This window comes from Osmia lignaria, chromosome 8, assembly GCF_051020975.1.
Source record: "Osmia lignaria lignaria isolate PbOS001 chromosome 8, iyOsmLign1, whole genome shotgun sequence".
Classification (NCBI taxonomy): domain Eukaryota; kingdom Metazoa; phylum Arthropoda; class Insecta; order Hymenoptera; family Megachilidae; genus Osmia; species Osmia lignaria.
In genome coordinates this window covers 4,332,055-4,338,604 of record NC_135039.1, presented here as the reverse complement: position 1 = coordinate 4,338,604, position 6,550 = coordinate 4,332,055, and the positions used below count along the sequence as shown (strand labels likewise).

At 38.8% G+C, this 6,550-nt stretch overlaps 1 long non-coding RNA gene across 1 annotated transcript; it reads right to left on the bottom strand.

Annotated features, from left to right (window-relative positions):
• Positions 1–1,442: 1,442 nt before the first annotated feature.
• On the bottom strand, positions 1,443–1,822 carry LOC117611470 (uncharacterized). The gene is made up of 2 exons (XR_013062527.1): positions 1,722–1,822; positions 1,443–1,629 (listed from the first exon to the last, which is right to left on the bottom strand). It is a non-coding gene; the product is annotated as an uncharacterized LOC117611470 (long non-coding RNA).
• Between the last annotated feature and the right edge of the window lie 4,728 nt (positions 1,823–6,550).

The following is a 6,550-nucleotide window of genomic DNA, read 5'->3' as shown; positions in this document are numbered from 1 at the left end:
ACTCGCTCGAGAAACTGTGGTTTCTCCGGCGACACGCAAAAATTGGTCTGATTCATCGTACATAATATATATAGCTATCGCAGCATCCGTGTGTCATTTAGGTGTATGCGAAGAGTAACGTAAATAGCATGCCGTTAGTTGGATGCGATAAATGAGGTGGCGCTGAAATCAGTTTCTGTTCGGCTTAATTTTCGATGAAACGTTGATTGTTTTACCAACGCGGAATTCGGAGTTCGGCCTCGACGCTCGCATCGCCTTAAGGGGGTAGACACGGGTAATAGTAGCGCGTTGACATTACCGGCAAAAATGGGCATAAACAAGGGTTTACGCGCTTCCGTTATTCGTCCTTGTATGGCAACATTTAGGGCTGGGTGAAGGCTTATTCGAAAGAGGAAGGTCCAATGCACACCGCTCAACTCATGTTTCAGTGGGATTATGTTGATGTTTAGTAATATAAGCGTCCAAAGAAGAGGTAAAAAATCGACAAAATGCATTCGCGGAATCGAAGCATTTTTAAGCCACTAAAAAAGTGCTGTGATTGAAATCATGAGTTGAGCGGTCTAGCCACAACCCTTACCTGTAAATTAAGATCTATTTTGTCTTCATTTGTTGCGAAATAAGGACGAATAACGGATGCCCGTAAAAGCATTCTCGCAGACCAGTTCCGCCATTTTGGGGATAATGCAGATCAAGTCACGTGACAAATTCAGTTCAGCTAGTGGTTAGAAGGTGGCGTATAAGGAGAACGTCTGCTAACGTGTAATCATGGCAAAAAACAATATCTTTACAGTAAAAAGTCAATAGCAAATAGATGAACAAACTTAGTTAATATGCACAAATATAATTGAATATAAATATTGTTCTTAAATATAATTAAATATAAAAACGCAATATAATACTTCTTGCCAATTGTTCAGATGTGGGAATGAAGAAAGAGGCAACAGATACTGGAAAAAGAAGGAGGATAACGTCTGTAGAATGTGTGGACTAGGAGAGGAGACAATAGAACACTTGTTAAAAGAATGTAGGGAAGTAGAAAGGGATAATGATCTAACAAGGTGGAATATCTTGCAGGGTCAAGAGAAGGGGAGAAAATGGATGAGGGAAATAATTCAAAGAAGGAAGGAGATAGGCCAGGGAAGGAAGACCTAAAGATCACGGGCGTTATTGTATTAAACTTAATGTACATATCTTATAAAATATTGTAGGCGCACTCACGTGCCAAATCCCCTTTCAAAGCCGAAAGGCAAGAAATAAAGCTATCTATCTATCTACTTCTTGCCAATTGAAAAAAAAAATTTGAATATGTATTTATTTTACATATTTTACTTTATGTTTTTTATTAAATACACCTATATATTAAAAAATTATGTACTAATAATATTATATTTACTTATATTATAATTAGGGTATGGATAGAATGTACAACAAAGAAACCATAGTATTTTTGTTTGTTTTTATTTATTGAAAAATGATAGTCGGATTATTTTTGCCATAAGTGCCCCATTTTCCTCCGCCTCTTCCTCTGCCTCCTCTTCCTCTACCCTCTCCTCCGCCTCTTCCTCTGCCTCCTCCTCTTGCTCCTCGACTATATTTCAGTCGCTTCAGTTCCTTTTTGAGCTCTGCATTCTGTATGATAGAACATAAACATAATTATTGTAGTATAATCATATGGATGTTGATTCCACGCTGAGAAATCGCAATTATATATATATACTTACTTGTTTCTTATATGTTGCGAGTAATTGAATTAATTCCTTGTTCAAGTCCTTGTTCATTTCCTCATTAGGTTTCTCGCTACTTTCTTTCCTCCCCTGATTTATCTGTTCCTAAACATGAAAATTTAAAATATGTATTTTTATCGTTTTAAAAAATTACAATTTGTTGAAATCATTAAAAAAAATAGAGAATGGTAATTTTTCAACTGAAATGACTTTCGTAGATTCAGATAAGTTGTGTGTATGCTAAAAATTTCATCTATATCGGTGAACGCATTTAAAAGTTATAAATAATTAAAATTTCCACTTCTTATGAGCTGCTGCCACACTCGCCTCCTGCTGACGATTTTTCTGTGATTGAAGAACCTTCCACCTGTTATGAGATGCTTCCACACTCGCCTGCTGCGAATGATTTTTCGACCGTGGAAGCGTATGAAGAAAACGTGGAAGAAATTGAATCTGATTTAGAAGATTACGCATTAGTAGAAACAGCAGAATCACCGCAGTTAGAAGAAAAACCAGTTTCTAACGGGATAGATTTCGTCGATTTTCAACATGTTTTCAAGCAAATAATACAGCTTGGAAAACATTCAAGTATCGGCTGTGGCGTCGAGCACTTCCAAATAATTGGATGTCAACAAAACGGACTTGAAAAAAAGTATAAAGTAAAATGCCAAATGTGTAATCACGTTGAGTGCGTATCGTGCCTTCAGAACAGTGATAACACGATGGACATCAACCGCAGCGCTGTTTCCGGTACAATGATGACGGGCGGCGGATACAATCAACTAGAAGAAATACTTTCTGGCATGAACGTGTCCTGCATGAGCAAGAGAATTTACGAAAAATGCCAAGATGAAATAATCGATGCGTTCGAATTGGCTGCGCAACGAGAAATAGAAGACGCAGGGAAATTAGAAAAAGAGCTAGCCATAGCAAGAGGCGATATACTACCAGGTTGTAATATACCATGGATTCCAGTTGTCGCAGATGGCAGCTGGATGAAGAGATCATACCGTGGAGGTGATTACAACTCTCTTTCTGGTGTAGGAGCCATCGTGGGATACCACACTAAAAAGGTGCTCTACATCAATGTAAAGAATAAATTTTGTATAATTTGCGAAACCGCTGCCAAGAAGAAGGAAGAGGCACGGCAGCATCGTTGCTTCAAAAATTGGGGTCGTAACCAGAATTCAACTGGTATGGAAAGTGCTGCTATTGTAGACGGATTTAAATCCAGCATAGAAATGCACGGTCTGATATATTCAATATTAGTTGCCGATGGAGATAGCAGTGTATATAAAAAGATATTGGACAATGATCCATACAAAGAGTATATGGTGCATATACGCAAAATTGAATGCACCAATCACCTGCTACGCAACTTCAGTAGAAAAATAAATGAGATCGCCACAAAAGGTCGCTTCAAGGAACTACGAGCTATTGTAAAGGAGAATGCCCTTCGCCTACGCACTGGTGTGAAAAAAGCTGCAGAATACCGATACAAAGAGAAAGTAACACTCGCTGATCAAATAAAAAATTTAAAAACAGATATGAAAAATGTAGCGAGTCATGTTTTCGGTGAACATCAGGAGTGTCAACTACTAGCATACTTCTGCAACAAATACTCTGACCCGAACAGAGTGAACTATGTTCCACAATTGAAAGAATGCGGTATTTATTAAAGCATTGAAGAAGCGATGCAACCGCTCTTTCCTCAAGCTGAAAGCTTGTTATATGGATTAAATAATAATGCAGTGGAAAGTTTCAATAACATAATTGCGAAATTCATCGGTGGCAAAAGAATAAACTTTGGACGTAAGGGCTCGTATCAGGGTAGAGCCTCTGCTGCTGTTCTTCATTTCAATTCAAGAGAGTCGTTCAGCCGATTGAGTACTGCTATGAACAAGGAACCGACAGCCATCGTACAAAATATGGAACAACGACGTAAGCATGCATCGCAAATGGCAGCGAAATATAAGCAAAATGCCAAAGCATGTTCTTCTCGATACGAAAAGCAATCGTGCGACAAAGATTACGGCCCCACGGCCGAAAAACCGGATATGGAAGAAGCAGTATTCTCTTCTGAGTGTGAGAGGCACATGCTTACACTCTTTCAGTGGCAAACGATGAGACATAAAATTGAAGCGGAAACTCGCGATCAGGCCAAGAGCGAAAAATGGATAGCCTACCGTAAAAAATTATTAACTGCATCACATTTCGGCAAGGTATGCCGATTGAGAAAGAATACACCAAGAGGAAATACGATAAAGAGTATAATGTATCCGCAAATTCAATATTTGCGTTCCCTTGAATACGGAAGAGAGAACGAGGCAAATGCCTTGAGACAATTGGAAACGGAACTGGGAATCCATATTCTACCGTGTGGTTTATTCATCGATGCCGTTATGCCTTATTTAGGTGCAACTCCTGACGGCTTCGTGGACGATGATACTATCGTCGAAGTGAAATGCCCTGAATCGGCGAAGGATTTATCGCCTGCTGAAGCAATAGAGCAACTTCCTGCAATACGGCGTATTTGCCGGGGTGATGAAATGAATAAAATTCATCATTACTATTATCAAGTGCAAGGACAGTTACACATAACGAATAGACAAGGTGCTCTATTCTGTTTATGGACAAAGAAAGGAATAAAAATTACAAAAGTACAAAGAGACGACAGATTCTGGGCAACAGAAATGGAGCAAAAACTGAAAAGGTTTTATGAAGACTCCATGTTGCCAGAAATTATAGACAGCAGATTTAATCGGCAGCAACCTATTAGAGAGCCTGCATACATAAAACAGAGCAACAATACATGTAGCAGTACACAAGAAAGTACATGTGACGATGTACATAAAAATCAGAATTGCACCGACGAGTGCACACAGTTCATATGATGAAGTGTATAATAAACGATTGCTATCTAAGGTCCCAATGCACCTGCGGGTGCACACAGCTCATATGATGAGCTGTTCTATAGTCTATTGCGACTACACTCGGCGGTGCACACACTACACATGATGAGGTGTATAATAATATCTTTGACGGGGGTGGTGGTGGATCTCTTCACACTCTCCTATTAATTTTTACCTACCTCAGTTATCGCATCCAACTAACGGCATGCAATGCTACGTCACTTTTCGCATACACCGAAATAACACGGATGCTAGGATAACTATATTAAAATGTAAAATACGATACTGTACACATGACCTATGAAATATATGAAAGGCAGAAAGAGAACTACAGCGATTGTGGGTATACGTGAAAAGGCGAATAATAAAGATTATAGTATTTTGGGCACAAATCCCGTTTATTTCCTACAGGAAAAGGAATATGGGAATAAATGATAATAACGTAATTTTTGTTAAATATTATATATTTTTTAATAAATATAATAAAATAAATGAATAATAATTTAAATTAATGATAGCTCCTGTTGTTCTATTACCGCGACCGCGACCGCGACCTTGTACTGGCATTTTCTGCCGCCGCAGCCGGTTTAATTTTCTGCGCATTTTCCGAATTCGCAGCCGCTCTATGGACCTGATTGACTGGAAAAATAAATATTATGTTATTATTCATAAACAGTGGATTGAAGAAGGAAGTAACGTAGAAACAGGAACGTAAAAAAACAACTTACTATATGCTCATCTGGTTCATCAGGCTCGTACAAATGTAACAGCTGCGACCGCTGTGCCTGTGCCGTCTGTTGTGGAAAAAAATTATGTTATTATATATAAATAAAGAATATCAGAAATCGCACAAACATGAACGTAAAAAAAACGACTTACGATATATCCATCATGTTTTCCTTGTTTTTTTAACATTTCAATTTTCTCTTGTATATCCAGTATTTGATGCTGCAGCTGCAACAGCATTTCCGGCTGCGGTTGCTTAGCTTCCTCTTTGTACTCTTTATCATTTAAAAAAAAATATATAATGAAATAGAAATGGATACATATATAATAATATAAAAATAGAAACTAAACATGGGTGATATTTCGGAAGACAAAAGCGTGAATTTGTTAGTGAATGTGTTACGTCCGGGTTCATTTTCATAAACCCGACCTTGCGTTCCTCATCGAGTACGCTGCACTTGGAAACTTTCCACGTGAGGGACGCAAGGAAGGGCCTTGCTAATTTATTTCTTCTCCTCGTTACCTGTTCGCGCTCCTCCGATCTTGTGCTCTACCGTCGGGTGCGTGTGCACTTGGAAGTGATTCCTCACGGAGAACACAAGAAAGGAGTTTGAGATTAAAATTATAATTCTCCTTTTTCTTTTCTCTTGTTAGTTTCAATAGTTTAACCGTTAATATACCAAGTTTGTGTACCTCGCCAGTGCGAAGCACTTGGAGATAATCCCAGGCGAGGCACACAAAGGAGGCTATATTTAGTTCTTTCAAATAATACAAGTCAACCTTTCCTTGGGATGATTGCCTTGTCGAAACTATGCAGCGACAAAAACTTCGAAAGTCGAAACCGTTTAGGGAGAGGTACCATAAACATCCTTCGCCGCGCGGTTAAGCAGTGCGACGCACTTGGAAATTTCCCAACTTAACCGTGCAACATAAAGAAGAATTTTCCTCTATTTTATTAGCGAGGTACCTCTCATACCTGCAAAGCATGCGTCAGCCGACCCTTCCACGAGGAGTGCATGTGATTAAGAACAAAGCGATTGGAATTTAACGGAATGAAACTGTTTGAATGATATTAAAATGCGAGGGTTTGCGTGACAACCGCTGTAGTTCGAAATTGTTCACGAATGTTCGAGACAAAGGTCGATCGAGACCATAAACATCGTCGTTAAACGTTAAACGTAGAACGTT